Source organism: Trichomycterus rosablanca, chromosome 15 (assembly GCF_030014385.1).
Source record: "Trichomycterus rosablanca isolate fTriRos1 chromosome 15, fTriRos1.hap1, whole genome shotgun sequence".
Lineage (NCBI taxonomy): Eukaryota > Metazoa > Chordata > Actinopteri > Siluriformes > Trichomycteridae > Trichomycterus > Trichomycterus rosablanca.
Window position 1 is genome coordinate 23,503,574 of NC_086002.1, and position 17,778 is coordinate 23,521,351.

Sequence of the window (17,778 nt, forward strand, 5' to 3'; positions counted from 1 at the left end):
ACATCACACCACCTGTTAAGGAGCAGACACTGGTTCTAAAGTGTCATCAGGTGAGAACCACCCTGCAGAGAGTGGACCCCAACAAAGCAGCGGGCCCAGATGGGGTTTTTGGAAGGACACTAAAGGTCTGTGCCAACCAACTAGCTGAGGTTTTTACAAACATATTTAACCTCTCGCTAAAACAAGCTGCCGTCCCGACCTGCTTTAAAACCTCCACAGTCATACCAGTACCCAAAAAGTCTGCAGTGAAATGCCTTAATGACTATCGACCAGTGGCACTAACACCGGTAGTCATGAAGTGCTTTGAGAGACTGGTTCTTTCACATATCAGAGACATCATACCCCCGGATTTGGATCAACATCAGTTTGCATATAGAACAAACAGATCCACTGAAGATGCTGTCTCCATGGCACTTCACACCACACTGTCACATCTGGAACAGTCTAACACGTATGTGAGGATGTTATTTGTGGACTTTAGCTCTGCGTTCAACACCGTAATTCCTCACAAACTGGTCAAGAAATTGGGGTGCTTGGGTCTGGACAGCTCCATCTGCTCCTGGGTTTTGGACTTCCTCACAGACAGACCACAACGTGTCAGGACAGGACGTCACACCTCCTCCACTCTGATCCTGAACACCGGGCTGCGTGCTGAGCCCCATGCTCTTCACCCTGTTCACGCACAACTGCACCCCAATCCACACCTCCAACACGATAATTAAATTTGCTGACGACACCACAATTGTTGGCCTAATTACAGATGGTGATGAATGTGCCTACAGGGATGAGGTGAAATGTCTGGGTGAATGGTGCAAAGTCAATGACCTAGTACTTAACACCTCCAAGACAAAGGAGATCATCGTGGACTTCAGGAGAACAAAGAGGTCAGAACATCACCCCCTTCACATTTCTGGAGAAGTAGTGGAACGTGTGGAGAGTGTGAAATTCCTTGGGGTCCACATATCCAACAATCTAACATGGACACAGAACACCTCGCACCTGAACATGAGAGCACATCAAAGACTCTATTTCCTGAGAAAGCTAAAACAAGCTCAGCTTCCTCAAAAACTCCTGGTGAACTTCTAGCGCAGCACTATCAAGAGCGTCCTCACCAACTGCATGACTGTGTGGTACTCCAGCTGCACAGCCTCAGAGAGGAAGGACCTACATCGGGTGGTCAGAGCGGCGGAACGTATCATCAGGACCGAACTCCCCAACTTGGACAGTGTTTACAACAACCGTTTACAGAACAAGGCCGACAGCATCAGTAAGGATGCAACACACCCTGGGAACTATCTGTTCTCCCTGTTACCATCTGGGAGGCGGTACAGAGCTATTCGTGCACACACTAACAGACTGAGAAACAGCTTTTTTCCAAGAGCTGTGGCCTCCATCACCCCTCCCAACACCTCATAGACTGTGAACTTGAACATTGCGTATTTGCACATCTTCATACAACCATTCTCTCACTCAACATAAATCATTTCTGAAACTGAACTGGTATCTCCACACAGCACAGTCACCTTACATATTCATATTCACCCATAATTTATTTTAATATTTATCTTGAAATCCATACTTTAGATTGTACTGGTTATTCTGTAAATATCCATATGCTTATGTAAATATGTTTGCCTCTTTTTAAATATCCATATGCTTATGTAAATACTTTGCTTCTTCTTTTTATCTTTCGGAGAGTGTCTAACTAAATTTCGTTGTATGCAAGTATAATGACAATAAAGGTTCTTCTTCTTCTTCTTCAACAGACCTCATATTACAATACCATATTATTTTTTTATAAAAATTCTCTAAAAGTGCCACAAAAGGGCGACATCAAATTTTTTTTTACCATGGTCACAAGAAAACTGGCCACAAATAATCACAAGGCTAAAATTACAGTGGTCTGTCTAACTGCATGTGCTCATAACATAACCTTGTAGCTGTATTTACTTAACTAGTGCTTTAGAAATATTCACTCTATCTTTGTTTTGACATTCTTTTCTTTGTTTTTTATTGGAGAACAGGCTGCAACCAATCAGCAGCCAGTTGTTCTGAAAAGAGCAGAAAGACAGAAAGAGATAACAACCAAACACAAAGACATGAACACATAAAAAGAAAAAAAGAAAAACACATGTCCCTCAGGCAAGAAACAATATCAAATCACTATTTTTTTTTTTTTTAACAATTCTCCTAAAGTGGTCACATTAACTCATTTTACTATAAACATTTTTTTTACAGTTTTCCAAAAGTGCCACAACAGGGCGACATTACAATAATTAAATTTTTTTTTTTTTTTTTTTTTTTTTTTTTTTTTTTTTTTTTTTTTTTTTCACGATTGTCACAGGAAAACTGGTGGCCACAAATGAACACGAGGCCAAAATTACAGTGGTCTTTCTACCTGCATGTGCGCTTAACATATCATTGTAACTGTATTTACTTAACCAGAGTTTTCAAAGTATACACTCTAGCTTTGTCTAGACATTTTTTTTTATTTGTGGCGGTCACTTGCTGCTTTGATACTGAAAGTCCCGCCCCCAGTCACTCCACCATATCTCTCATTGGTTGCAGTGGAGAACAGGCTGCAACCAATCAGCAGCCACTTGTACTGCAAAAAGGCAGAAAGACAGAAAAAGAGAACAACCAAACACAAAGACATGAAAACATAAAAAAAAACACATGTCCCTCCAATATCAATAATATTAAGTAACAATATCAATTTACTATTTTTTTTTACAGTTCTCCAAAAGTGCCACATTACAAAGATTTTTTTTACCATGATCACAAGATCTTATATTACCATATCATATTACTTTTTTGCAAATCTCCAAAAGTGCCACAAGAGGGCGACATTACAAGGATTTTTTTTACCAATATGGTCACATGATCTCATTTTACCACATCATGTTAGTTTTATAACAGTTGTCCAAAAGTGCCACAAGAGAGCGACATTATGTCTACATAACTATGTCGATATAAACACAGTGAACAACATTGATCATTTGTAACAACATTTACCCTTCTTGGCCACTGTACTAATTTTCTTTTGGAATCAATAAAGTATCTACTGTATCTATCTATCTATCAATCTATCTATCTATCTATCTATCTATCTATCTATCTATCTATCTATCTATCATCTATCTATCTATCTATCTATCTATCTATCTATCTATCTATCTATCTATCTATCTATCTATCTATCTATCTATCTATCTATCTATCTATCTATCTCTTTAGCAATTCTCCAAAAGTTCCACAAGAGGGCGACATTACAAGATTTATTTTTTACCAACATGGTCACATGATCTCATTTTACCGTATCATGTAAATTTTTTTTACAGTTCTCTAAAAGTGCCACAAGAGGGCGACATTACAAGATTTTTTTTGTACCATGCTCACAAGAAAACTGGGGGCCACAAATAAGCACAAGGCCAAAATTACAGAGGTCTGTCTACCTGCATGTGTTCTTAACATAGCCTGTAGCTGTATTTACTTAACCAGTGCTTTAAAAGTATACATTGTAACCAATCAGCAGCCACTTGTACTGCTTATGTTTAGTCACTTCACCATCGGCCTTTCCCAAACCGTTCCCTCCTCACTAACACTCCACTACAGAGTCACACTCCATATGAAGTCACACTCTGTGCTGTGAAGGATGCTTCCAATTAAGGGGAGAGTCCAATTCAGGAGTCAACTCTGGGACGCCCTCTTTGCTTTCGAGCAGAAGAAGGAAGCTGCCGTCACCATGGCTACAGATAGACGCATTTCTCTCCTTGCCGTCATGTCTTGCGCGCCGTTATCATTTTAGCATCTCCAAGTGGAAATACGAGCTTAGAAGACGCAAGAACCTGCTACTTTATAACTGGTATACATGTATAGTTATGTTTTAATTCTCCAAAAAATGGTGTTAAATATGATAATAATGTTAGTGATGGTATTGTTGGGGTAAAATAATTTTGCCATTTATGAAGTTTAAGTTCACCGATCACAGATTTCATTACTTTCTTTAAAAAGACAGAAGAAGCCAAAATTTTCCCTAAAACCTTATGAGGATAATTTAATATAATATTTTACTGAAAATGATGTCGGAACCTACATTTGTAAGGTGTTTCCTCCATTCACCTTTCCTAGCTGCACTTCTGTGGAGTGTGGTGGTTGAGTGTGCTCTTGTGTTCACTCGTTGTTGAAGGGTTTTACAGTTCACTTCCCCTCCGTCCTAATTACTTTGGAACAGCCCTTAATGTGGTGAGCACTCCACGTGAACGCTCAAACGGAGGTGGAGTGGAGAGGCGGAGTGAGTAGGGAGCGGATTGGGATTGGGGACATATCTGACATTGGTTGCAGTGGAGAACAGGCTGCAACCAATCAGCAGCCACTTGTACTGCAAAATGACAGAAAGACAGAACAACCAAACATGACATTACAAGAATTTTTTACCAACATGGTCACATGTTTTCATTTTACCATTTCATGTTATTTTTTTTTTACAATTCTCCAAAAGTGTTCTAAGAGGGCGACATTACAAAGATTTTTTCTATTGTGGTCACAAGACATATACTATATTGCCATAAGTATTCACTCACCTGCCTTCACACCTATATGAACTTGAGTGACGTATCATTCTTAATCCATAGGGTTTAATATGATGTCGGCCCACCCTTAGCAGCTATAACAGCTTCAACTCTTCTAGGAAGGCTTTCCACAAGGTTTAGGAGTGTGTTTATGGGAATTTTGACCATTCTTTCAGAAGCACATTTGTGAGGTCAGATACTGATGTTGGACGAGAAGGCCTGGCTCGCAGTCTCAGCTCTAATTCATCCCAAAGGTGTTCTATCAAGTTGAGGTCAGGACTCTGTGAAGACCAGTCAAGTTCTTCCACACCAAACTCGCTCGTCTAAGTCTTTATGCATTATCTCTGGTGCGCAGTCATGTTGGAACAGGAAGGGACCATCCCCAAACTGGGAACACAAAGTTGGGAGCATGAAATTGTCCACAATCTCTTGGTCTGCTGAAGCATTAATAGTTCCTTTCACTGGAACTAAGAGGCCGAGTCCAACTCCTGAAAAACACCTCCACACCATAATCCCCCCTCCACCACACTTTACACTCGGCACAATACAGTCAGACAGGTACCGTTCTCCTGGCAACGGCAAACCCAGACTCGTCGATCGGGTTGCCAGATAGAGAAGTGTGATTCGTCACTCTAGAGAACACGTCTCCACTGCTCTAGAGTCCAGTGGCGGTGTGCTCTACACCACTGCATCCGACGCGTTGCATTATGCTTGGTGTTGTAAGGCTTGGATGCAGCTGCTCGGTTGCATTCTTTGAAGCTCTACACACTGTTCTTCAGCTAATCTGAAGGCCACATGAAGTTTGGGGGTCTGTAGCAATTGACTCTGCAGAAAATTGGCGACCTCTGTGCACTATGAGCCTCAGCTCTGTTATTTTACATGGCACTAACACTTCATGGCTGTTGTTCCCAATCACTTCCACTTTGTTATAATACCACTGACAGTCGATTGTGGAATATTTAGTAGCGAGGAAATTTCACGACTGGACTTGTTGCACAGGTGGCATCTTATTACAGTACCATGCTGGAATTCACTGAGCTCCTGAGACCCATTCCTTCCCTAATGTGTGTAGAAGCAGTGGCCATGGAAGTGATTGGAACACCTGAATTCAATTATTTGGATGGGTGAGTGAAAACTTTTGGATTTTTTTTTTTTTTACCAAGATCTAATATTGCCATATCATAACTAATTTTTAACAGTTCTTTAAAAGTGCCACAAGAAGGCAACATCACATTTTTTTCAACATGGTCACAATATCTTGTATTATCATATCATATAATTTTTTTTTTTTTTTTACAATTCTCCAAAAGTTCCACAGGAGGAGTTTGCATGTTCTCCCTTTGTCTGCATGGTTTTCCTCCAGGTGCTATGGTTTTTTTCAAAATCCACCTGACAAGCATGCCCTTTCTAGGTTTGACATAGCTCAATCATGAAACGGTCAAATTAGCCTAAGAAATAGTGCAAACGGCTAATTATGTGCCCAGTGCTGAAGCTGATCTAAAACACCGGTCTCTTTAACGTTTGTATCAACAAGCTTTTTATGTGAACGCTGCCTATCCAAAAATAGCTCTGGACGACCACTTTTTTTCCAATGCAAAAACACCACGAATCCGTCCTATCGTTCGGAGCTGCACGCAAAAGAACAACGAATCAGAATGAAAATCATTCAGAACAAGAAACTAAATGAATACGGTCGGCTTAAATCTACAAGCTCTTTCTTTGCTAGCACAGAACTCACGGGAAAGCGAACGCGGTCCCTCATTATCAGATATTAATCAATTGGCTGCCATGGAGCTCACTGTGAGTGTGAACGGTGTGTGATTCGGTGTCCCTGTTCGGCAGTGCCTCTGGACCTCATACTTACCTGGCAGGAGCGAGACCATGATCAAGAAGGTGGTTCACCCAGGGTGAGGCTCAGCCATTGCACTCCGGTTGTGCTGATCGCTGCGAATTCCCCAAATGTGGGAATCTCGACTGTATAATTTCTGATAGTGGGGGACTGCGTTCTGCTCTCCCCTGATTTCTGTGGTAGCAAAGAAAGAGTTTATGACTGCAGGCTGGTTGTTTGCTACTGGTTTGTTGTTTTTTAGTGAAGTGTATCAAATGCTTTCCAAAGAAAATCATGTGTCTCCGTTTTTATTTTTTGCACAATTTGAACAAAGCATAACAGAATAAACAGACTAGAAATGCTCCAAAAGTACTTGGAAAGATTTTTTACATGAATTTCCATTTAAGTTTAAGACCTTTTTTGCTTTCTCCTGTAGAATTGCCATTTAAGAAATCATTTTGCACATCAGCGTGATGCATGGTGTGGTGAGAGACTTGACCAGCGGTCAACAGTGAGAACAAAGGTTGACATATTGTGCATAGCAGCCAATTGATTCATTTCTGAGGGACCGCGTTCGCTTTCACGCACTCATTACTACTCTACCAATACTCAGTCATACTCATTATTACTCTACTAATACTCACCCATACTCATTATTACTCTACTAATACTCACTCATACTCATTATTGCTCTACTAATACTCACGCACTCATTATTACTCTACCAATACTCACTATGGGTGAGTATTACTGGATTAATAATGGGTATGAGTGAGTATAGTGGAGTAATAATGAGTATGTGTGAGTATTACTGGAGTAATAATGAGTATGGGTGAGTATTACTGGAGTAATAATGAGTGAGTGAGTATTAGTAGTAGGGGTGGGCGATATGGCCCTAAAATAATATCACGATATTTCAGGTTATTTTTGCAATAACGATATTTTTGGCGATATAACAAAACACAGAAAAATATTTTATTTATTTCGAGAAAACACTATTGCAAAAAAAAATAATGTTCAGTTTTTATTTAGAATTATAAATATATGTATTTTGTCTTTCCAGTAAAAATAATGTAACATAATGTAATGGCGGAGTCAGACAATTTCCATAGGGGTGGCCAGACTGAGACCATTGCTCACACAGGGGTCGCACAGAAACTGATACCTTTTTTTATGTGGTCACTCACTCATTTACCTATACAGGCAGTGAGTGCCATGTAGAATTACATCACCAAGACCCGCATACTACTAAGCTTTTTTTCTCTTCATTTTCCCTGACAAGTAAAAAAAAAAATAATTATATAGCAACCTTAACATTATGAGGAAGAATTTCAAAGATATTCCTTTGCAATACTTTATAATTTGGCTGCCAACTTGTGTGTAATGATGACACTCAATTGAATCCCAGAACATGCTAGCATGAATGCATGGAAAACTAATTTTAATTTTCTTTTAACAATATGATACAGACTGACCAACACTATTAAGCCAAATCAGCATTGAAAATTTACTTTACTTTTAATAGCCTTCTACAATACTGGAGCTTTTTAGAATGGAATATTTTCTTTAAAATAGAAGTGTTATTTAACTGATATTAAATTGTTTCCCAACAAAATCTGCCCAATCTGGCAACACTGGAACGCGCAGAGCCCGGTGGCGCCTTTACTCGTAGCGCGCCACAATTACTACTAAGTACAGTAGTAGTAGTACTAAGTAGCAGTAGTACTACTTCTGCGTTGGTGGTTGACATTAATGTTAAGAGTATTCCTGAACTGTTTGGTGGAGGTGCGCTGTTGAATTGCGTCCCTGTGTGAACCTGCGTGCAGAAATACTTCCGCAAAAAAGTTGCTGGCAAAGCGATGGTTGGGGTTTGGGTTGCCAAAGATTAATTTATGGTGGACTTGGAGTTTTTGGAACGAGCTCCTCCACCGCAGAGCTGCTTTCCGCCATACTCGTTGCTGTGCCCAAAAGACCCACGTAACGAACGTACGCCATTTGCGTAGCTGTGTGACGTCATTACGTAAACAACGCAGAATATCGCTATTATTACGATATGGGCTTTTTGTATTGTTTTAAAAATTATACCGGTATTATCGTGAACGATACAATAAAGCACACCCCTAATTAGTAGAGTAATAATGAGTATGATTAAGTGTTAGTGGAGTAATAATGAGTGAGTGAGTATTAGTGGAATAATAATAAATATGATTGAGTATTAGTACAGTAATAATAAGTATGGGTGAGTATTAGTAGAGTAATAATGAGTATGAGTGAGTATTACTGGAGTAATAATGAGTATGGTTGAGTATTACTGGAGTAATAATGAGTGTGAGTGAGTATTAGTGGAGTAATAATGAGTGAGTGAGTATTAATGGAGTTATAATGAGTGAGTGAGTATTAGTGGAGTAATAATGAGTGAGTGAGTATTAGTAGAGTAATTATGAGTATGAGTGAGTATTAGTAGAGTAATAATGAGTGAGTGAGTATGACTGGAGTAATAATAAGTGAGTGAATATTAGTAGAGTAATAATGAGTTAGTGAGTATGACTGGAAAAATAATGAGTGAGTGAGTATTAGTAGAGTAATAATGAGTATGAGTGAGTATTACTGGAGTAATAATGAGTATGAGTATGTATAGTGGAGTAATAATGAGTATGAGTAAGTATTAGTGGGGTAATAATAATAGGCCAGGACTACAGAGAAAAGTAGAGAGGATAAAAAATTAACTAAAAAAACTATTTTATGTTGCACACAGAACAGATGTGATGGATAGATTCTAAATGATACCCAGTACCCAGATATTCAGAATGGGAATTTTCAGTTAGTCGTGTGAAGAGTTCAGATGGAGAGAAGAACTTTATATTCTGATCACTTCAAGGTTCACGAGAATCTGCTGATGAAGTCTCTGGGTTCAGTTTCTGAAAATAAATAAATGAGTGGCACACCTATTGTTGTCTGGTTTTAGTGTTGTGTTTTTTTTTGTAAGCATTAGAGAAGACAGAACACACGTTCATGAAAAAGATACATTTATTACAGTGTATCACAAAAGTGAGTACACCCCTCACATTTCTGCAGATATTTAAGTATATCTTTTCATGGGACAACACTGACAAAATGACACTTTGACACAATGAAAAGTAGTCTGTGTGCAGCTTATATAACAGTGTAAATTTATTCTTCCCTCAAAATAACTTAATATACAGCCATTAATGTCTAAACCACCGGCAACAAAAGTGAGTACACCCCTTAGTGAAAGTTCCTGAAGTGTCAATATTTTGTGTGGCCACCATTATTTCCCAGAACTGCCTTAACTCTCCTGGGCATGGAGTTTACCAGAGCTTCACAGGTTGCCACTGGAATGCTTTTCCACTGCTCCATGACGACATCACGGAGCTGGCGGATATTCGAGACTTTGCGCTCCTCCACCTTCCGCTTGAGGATGCCCCAAAGATGTTCTATTGGGTTTAGGTCTGGAGACATGCTTGGCCAGTCCATCACCTTTACCCTCAGCCTCTTCAATAAAGCAGTGGTCGTCTTAGAGGTGTGTTTGGGGTCATTATCATGCTGGAACACTGCCCTGCGACCCAGTTTCCGGAGGGAGGGGATCATGCTCTGCTTCAGTATTTCACAGCACATATTGGAGTTCATGTGTCCCTCAATGAAATGTAACTCCCCAACACCTGCTGCACTCATGCAGCCCCAGACCATGGCATTCCCACCACCATGCTTGACTGTAGGCATGACACACTTATCTTTGTACTCCTCACCTGATTGCCGCCACACATGCTTGAGACCATCTGAACCAAACAAATTAATCTTGGTCTCATCAGACCATAAGACATGGTTCCAGTAATCCATGTCCTTTGTTGACATGTCTTCAGCAAACTGTTTGCGGGCTTTCTTGTGTAGAGACTTCAGAAGAGGCTTCCTTCTGGGGTGACAGCCATGCAGACCAATTTGATGTAGTGTGCGGCGTATGGTCTGAGCACTGACAGGCTGACCCCCCACCTTTTCAATCTCTGCAGCAATGCTGACAGCACTCCTGCGCCTATCTTTCAAAGACAGCAGTTGGATGTGACGCTGAGCACGTGCACTCAGCTTCTTTGGACGACCAACGCGAGGTCTTTTCTGAGTGGACCCTGCTCTTTTAAAACGCTGGATGATCTTGGCCACTGTGCTGCAGCTCAGTTTCAGGGTGTTGGCAATCTTCTTGTAGCCTTGGCCATCTTCATGTAGCGCAACAATTCGTCTTTTAAGATCCTCAGAGAGTTCTTTGCCATGAGGTGCCATGTTGGAACTTTCAGTGACCAGTATGAGAGAGTGTGAGAGCTGTACTACTAAATTGAACACACCTGCTCCCTATGCACACCTGAGACCTAGTAACACTAACAAATCACATGACATTTTGGAGGGAAAATGATAAGCAGTGCTCAATTTGGACATTTAGGGGTGTAGTCTCTTAGGGGTGTACTCACTTTTGTTGCCGGTGGTTTAGACATTAATGGCTGTATATTGAGTTATTTTGAGGGAAGAATAAATTTACACTGTTATATAAGCTGCACACAGACTACTTTTCATTGTGTCAAAGTGTCATTTTGTCAGTGTTGTCCCATGAAAAGATATACTTAAATATCTGCAGAAATGTGAGGGGTGTACTCACTTTTGTGATACACTGTAAGAGTACATTGGTAAGATACAAAATATTCTAAAAGAAAAGAAAATATTTAGACAAAATCCAAGGATTTGTAGAACTATTGATGAAGTAGTGCAGTTCCCTGTGGTTCTCCAATGTTAATTATAAGACGATCGGGCTGGCAAGTTCCCAGCTACACATACTGGGGTGTTCCAGACAGGTAATCCAAGACCCAGGCGATCATGGCCGTGTCCACCCACATGTTCTCCATCTTCTTCCCCAGGATGAAAGGTTGAATTGTATTGAACACACTTGAGAAGTTGAAGAAAGTGATTCTCACTGTGGTGTTGCTCTGGTCCGAATGGGAATGAGCCCTTTGCAGTAGGAAACAGCATCTGATAAGCAAACGGCTTGGGGACAGGAAGGTGCGGACCTGAGGTCTCAGATGTGACAGCACTGGGTTTTCCAGGGCCTTCGTGACGTGGGATGTAAGGGCCAAAGGTCTAGAGTCATTAAGAGATTAGGTTTATGACTTCTTTGAAACAGGAACCAGGCACGATATTTTTCATGTCACTGGTAGTCCTTGTTCTTAGAAGAAAAGTCTTCGTATGGTTCTGTACATTCTGTAGAAGCTTTGAAGGAAGTCCTTTATCGCCCCCCACAGATTCTCTCGGTCTCTGTTGTCGTCAAAGTGTTTGCATTCGAGTCCAATGTTCAGTGCCACTAAAACAGAAGTGCTGCTTAAGATCGGGCAGCTCACTGTAAACAGTTGTTTGCTCTTTGTTACAAATACGGGAACATCAGGGTTGTGCTGAGTTGCTGGGGTGTGTTGTGTTGCTGGAAGCGCCGCCTGGGTGTTAGTGATTCCTCCCCACACACACACTGGCGCTGCGTGTTCAGTTCCTCCAGGGAGAGAGTGTTTTACTGGTCCCCGCCGCTCCGCTCTATGCTCTGAATGAACATGTTCACTCTTGAAGAAACATCAGTGTCAGGGAGGAGCTGCGGACGGGTTCCCTGGCTGTGTTGCTGTTCAGAGAGAAAAAAATCCTCTCTCCTCTTTTCCTCGCTTTTCTCCACCGGCCCACGGTATTAGTGATTCCTCCCTGTACGCCGATGATGAGAGCGTGCTGGTGCGCTTCCCCCTGGCTGTATTCTTGTTTTTGTGCGAGTCAGTAAGGTCCGATCTCACACCGATCTGAATGAACACGTTCACTTTGAAAGAAAAGTCAGTGTCAGTGAGGAGCCACCGACAGATTCCCCTGGCTGTGTTACTGCCTTACGTACGCAGGCTAGTTAGACAGAAGACTTTACAGTGTTTTAATGTTGATGTTAACCGGAGTTACCACGGGGTAACAGGGTAACTGAGACCTGAGTATCGTCTGTACTCTCCGGTTAGAAGAGAAAATCATGTATGAAGCTAAAGACTTGGTAGACCAATAGAAGAAAATTCAGAACAGCAGTACTGTTTCTTATGATTTTCATGATTCTGTTTTCCTCAACAGGAGGATTGATTTGAATGTACACAGCTTGTGTTGTGTTTTCGCCCGATGAAGAATTCATTGCGACAGGTTGTTGCACTTGCATGTATGTGCCGAAGGGAAGAGCCATTGTTGTATTTGCCTCTGTGGAATTTCCCTTCAGGTAAAGCGGTTTGTCCAGATGACTCAACCCAAAACAAAGCTAGAGCTGGCTGTGTCACTGTGTAATGATCTTGAACAGCACTACGTTAATACTTTATTTTTTCGATTCATAAGAGTGGTTCCACTCTATGCTCTGAATGGTTGTAGTTGCATGGTGGCAGCTTACATGCTACAATCCTGGTTCCGCTCTATGCTCTGTGCTTACATGCAACACCCCGTTGGTCTCCATATGCTCGATGCTTACATGCTACACTCCTGGTTCCGCTCTATGCTTACATGCAACACCCCATTGGCCTCCAGCACCTAGCACTGCAAGTACAGCTTCTCCAGCTCCTCTTGTCTGTGTTACTGTTTAGAGAGCAAAAATCCTCTCTCCTCTTTTCCTCTTCATGTAAACCGGTTCGTCCAGATGAACAAAACACCACCAAAACAAGGTGAGAGCTGGCTGTGTCACTGTGTAATGATCTTGAACAGAACTACGTTAATACCAGGGCCTTCGTTAGGGCCTTCGGGGAGAGTGTGCCTGGAAGTACCCCCCCCCCCCCAAGATTTTCTCACTGCTCACTATTTTTTGGTTCATACTCTGTTGTAGTTATATGGCAGTGCCTAATGGACGAGCTTTGGTGCCACTACAACAGAAGTTCTTAACATGGGGCAGCTCACTGTAAACAGTTGTTTGCTTTTTTAATACTAATATGGGAACATGCAGGGCTATGCTGAGTTTCTGTGTGATTGCTGGGAGCGCGGCCTGGGTGTTAGTGATTCCTCCCAACACACATACACTGGCGCTGCATGTTCAGCTTCTCCAGGGAGAGAGTGTTTTACTGATCCCTGCCGCTCTGCTCTATGCTCTGAATGAACACATTTACTGTTAAAGAAACGTCAGTGAGGAGCCGCTGACGGGCCCCCTGTCTGTGTTCCTGTTTAGAGAGAAAGAAATCCTCTCTCCTCTTCTCCTTGCTTTCCTCCACCGGCCCGTGACGGTCCCCGGCAACACCCAGCAGCTGTCACTGCGTGTTCAGTTCCTCCAGCGAGCGAGGGTTCCACTGTCTCTTGTCTTGTTCAATCGTATATCAGCATTCAAACCCCGCCCTTTGAATGAGGTTTCTCTGCACAGGGAATTTTCAGTTAGTCGTGTGAAGAGTTTCTGTAGTTCAGATGGAGAGAAGAACTTTATATTCTGATCACTTCAAGGTTCATGAGAATCTGCTGATGAAGTCTCTGGGTTCAGTTTCTGAAAATAAATAAATGAGTGGCACACCTATTGTTGTCTGGTTTTAGTGTTGTGTTTTTTTTTGTAAGCATTAGAGAAGACAGAACACACGTTCATGAAAAAGATACATTTATTAAGAGTACATTGGTAAGATACAAAATATTCTAAAAGAAAAGAAAATATTTAGACAAAATCCAAGGATTTGTAGAACTATTGATGAAGTAGTGCAGTTCCCTGTGGTGCTCCAATGTTAATTATAAGACGATCGGGCTGGCAAGTTCCCAGCTACACATACTGGGGTGTTCCAGACAGGTAATCCAAGACCCAGGCGATCATGGCCGTGTCCACCCACATGTTCTCCATCTTCTTCCCCAGGATTGGTTGAATTGTATTGAACACACTTGAGAAGTTGAAGAAAGTGATTCTCACTGTGGTGTTGCTCTGGTCCGAATGGGAATGAGCCCTTTGCAGTAGGAAACAGCATCTGATAAGCAAACGGCTTGGGGACAGGAAGGTGCGGACCTGAGGTCTCAGATGTGACAGCACTGGGTTTTCCAGGGCCTTCGTGGCGTGGGATGTAAGGGCCAAAGGTCTAGAGTCATTAAGAGATTAGGTTTATGACTTCTTTGAAACAGGAACCAGGCACGATATTTTTCATGTCACTGGTAGTCCTTGTTCTTAGAAGAAAAGTCTTCGTATGGTTCTGTACATTCTGTAGAAGCTTTGAAGGAAGTCCTTTATCGCCCCCCACAGATTCTCTCGGTCTCTGTTGTCGTCAAAGTGTTTGCATTCGAGTCCAATGTTCAGTGCCACTAAAACAGAAGTGCTGCTTAAGATCAGGCAGCTCACTGTAAACAGTTGTTTGCTCTTTGTTACAAATACGGGAACATCAGGGTTGTGCTGAGTTGCTGGGGTGTGTTGTGTTGCTGGAAGCGCCGCCTGGGTGTTAGTGATTCCTCCCCACACACACACTGGCGCTGCGTGTTCAGTTCCTCCAGGGAGAGAGTGTTTTACTGGTCCCCGCCGCTCCGCTCTATGCTCTGAATGAACATGTTCACTCTTGAAGAAACATCAGTGTCAGGGAGGAGCTGCGGACGGGTTCCCTGGCTGTGTTGCTGTTCAGAGAGAAAAAAATCCTCTCTCCTCTTTTCCTCGCTTTTCTCCACCGGCCCACGGTATTAGTGATTCCTCCCTGTACGCCGATGAGGAGAGCGTGCTGGTGCGCTTCCCCCTGGCTGTATTCTTGTTTTTGTGCGAGTCAGTAAGGTCCGATCTCACACCGATCTGAATGAACACGTTCACTTTGAAAGAAAAGTCAGTGTCAGTGAGGAGCCACCGACAGATTCCCCTGGCTGTGTTACTGCCTTACGTACGCAGGCTAGTTAGACAGAAGACTTTACAGTGTTTTAATGTTGATGTTAACCGGAGTTACCACGGGGTAACAGGGTAACTGAGACCTGAGTATCGTCTGTACTCTCCGGTTAGAAGAGAAAATCATGTATGAAGCTAAAGACTTGGTAGACCAATAGAAGAAAATTCAGAACAGCAGTACTGTTTCTTATGATTTTCATGATTCTGTTTTCCTCAACAGGAGGATTGATTTGAATGTACACAGCTTGTGTTGTGTTTTCGCCCGATGAAGAATTCATTGCGACAGGTTGTTGCACTTGCATGTATGTGCCGAAGGGAAGAGCCATTGTTGTAATTGCCTCTGTGGAATTTCCCTTCAGGTAAAGCGGTTTGTCCAGATGACTCAACCCAAAACAAAGCTAGAGCTGGCTGTGTCACTGTGTAATGATCTTGAACAGCACTACGTTAATACTTTATTTTTTCGATTCATAAGGGTGGTTCCACTCTATGCTCTGAATGGTTGTAGTTGCATGGTGGCAGCTTACATGCTACAATCCTGGTTCCGCTCTATGCTCTGTGCTTACATGCAACACCCCGTTGGTCTCCATATGCTCGATGCTTACATGCTACACTCCTGGTTCCGCTCTATGCTTACATGCAACACCCCATTGGCCTCCAGCACCTAGCACTGCAAGTACAGCTTCTCCAGCTCCTCTTGTCTGTGTTACTGTTTAGAGAGCAAAAATCCTCTCTCCTCTTTTCCTCTTCATGTAAACCGGTTCGTCCAGATGAACAAAACACCACCAAAACAAGGTGAGAGCTGGCTGTGTCACTGTGTAATGATCTTGAACAGAACTACGTTAATACCAGGGCCTTCGTTAGGGCCTTCGGGGAGAGTGTGCCTGGAAGTACCCCCCCCCCCCCAAGATTTTCTCACTGCTCACTATTTTTTGGTTCATACTCTGTTGTAGTTATATGGCAGTGCCTAATGGACGAGCTTTGGTGCCACTACAACAGAAGTTCTTAACATGGGGCAGCTCACTGTAAACAGTTGTTTGCTTTTTTAATACTAATATGGGAACATGCAGGGCTATGCTGAGTTTCTGTGTGATTGCTGGGAGCGCGGCCTGGGTGTTAGTGATTCCTCCCAACACACATACACTGGCGCTGCATGTTCAGCTTCTCCAGGGAGAGAGTGTTTTACTGATCCCTGCCGCTCTGCTCTATGCTCTGAATGAACACATTTACTGTTAAAGAAACGTCAGTGAGGAGCCGCTGACGGGCCCCCTGTCTGTGTTCCTGTTTAGAGAGAAAGAAATCCTCTCTCCTCTTCTCCTTGCTTTCCTCCACCGGCCCGTGACGGTCCCCGGCAACACCCAGCAGCTGTCACTGCGTGTTCAGTTCCTCCAGCGAGCGAGGGTTCCACTGTCTCTTGTCTTGTTCAATCGTATATCAGCATTCAAACCCCGCCCTTTGAATGAGGTTTCTCTGCACAGGGAATTTTCAGTTAGTCGTGTGAAGAGTTTCTGTAGTTCAGATGGAGAGAAGAACTTTATATTCTGATCACTTCAAGGTTCATGAGAATCTGCTGATGAAGTCTCTGGGTTCAGTTTCTGAAAATAAATAAATGAGTGGCACACCTATTGTTGTCTGGTTTTAGTGTTGTGTTTTTTTTTGTAAGCATTAGAGAAGACAGAACACACGTTCATGAAAAAGATACATTTATTAAGAGTACATTGGTAAGATACAAAATATTCTAAAAGAAAAGAAAATATTTAGACAAAATCCAAGGATTTGTAGAACTATTGATGAAGTAGTGCAGTTCCCTGTGGTGCTCCAATGTTAATTATAAGACGATCGGGCTGGCAAGTTCCCAGCTACACATACTGGGGTGTTCCAGACAGGTAATCCAAGACCCAGGCGATCATGGCCGTGTCCACCCACATGTTCTCCATCTTCTTCCCCAGGATGAAAGGTTGAATTGTATTGAACACACTTGAGAAGTTGAAGAAAGTGATTCTCACTGTGGTGTTGCTCTGGTCCGAATGGGAATGAGCCCTTTGCAGTAGGAAACAGCATCTGATAAGCAAACGGCTTGGGGACAGGAAGGTGCGGACCTGAGGTCTCAGATGTGACAGCACTGGGTTTTCCAGGGCCTTCGTGACGTGGGATGTAAGGGCCAAAGGTCTAGAGTCATTAAGAGATTAGGTTTATGACTTCTTTGAAACAGGAACCAGGCACGATATTTTTCATGTCACTGGTAGTCCTTGTTCTTAGAAGAAAAGTCTTCGTATGGTTCTGTACATTCTGTAGAAGCTTTGAAGGAAGTCCTTTATCGCCCCCCACAGATTCTCTCGGTCTCTGTTGTCGTCAAAGTGTTTGCATTCGAGTCCAATGTTCAGTGCCACTAAAACAGAAGTGCTGCTTAAGATCGGGCAGCTCACTGTAAACAGTTGTTTGCTCTTTGTTACAAATACGGGAACATCAGGGTTGTGCTGAGTTGCTGGGGTGTGTTGTGTTGCTGGAAGCGCCGCCTGGGTGTT

The 17,778-nt window shown here is 42.4% G+C and overlaps 1 protein-coding gene and 1 non-coding gene across 2 annotated transcripts in view; both read left to right on the plus strand.

Annotated features, from left to right (window-relative positions):
• Positions 1-17,778, plus strand: part of LOC134328803 (uncharacterized) — a 450,585-nt gene that overhangs the window by 42,200 nt on the left and 390,607 nt on the right. The window lies entirely within an intron of this gene.
• Positions 6,428-6,590, plus strand: LOC134329693 (U1 spliceosomal RNA). The gene has a single exon (XR_010014917.1). It is a non-coding gene; the product is annotated as a U1 spliceosomal RNA (small nuclear RNA).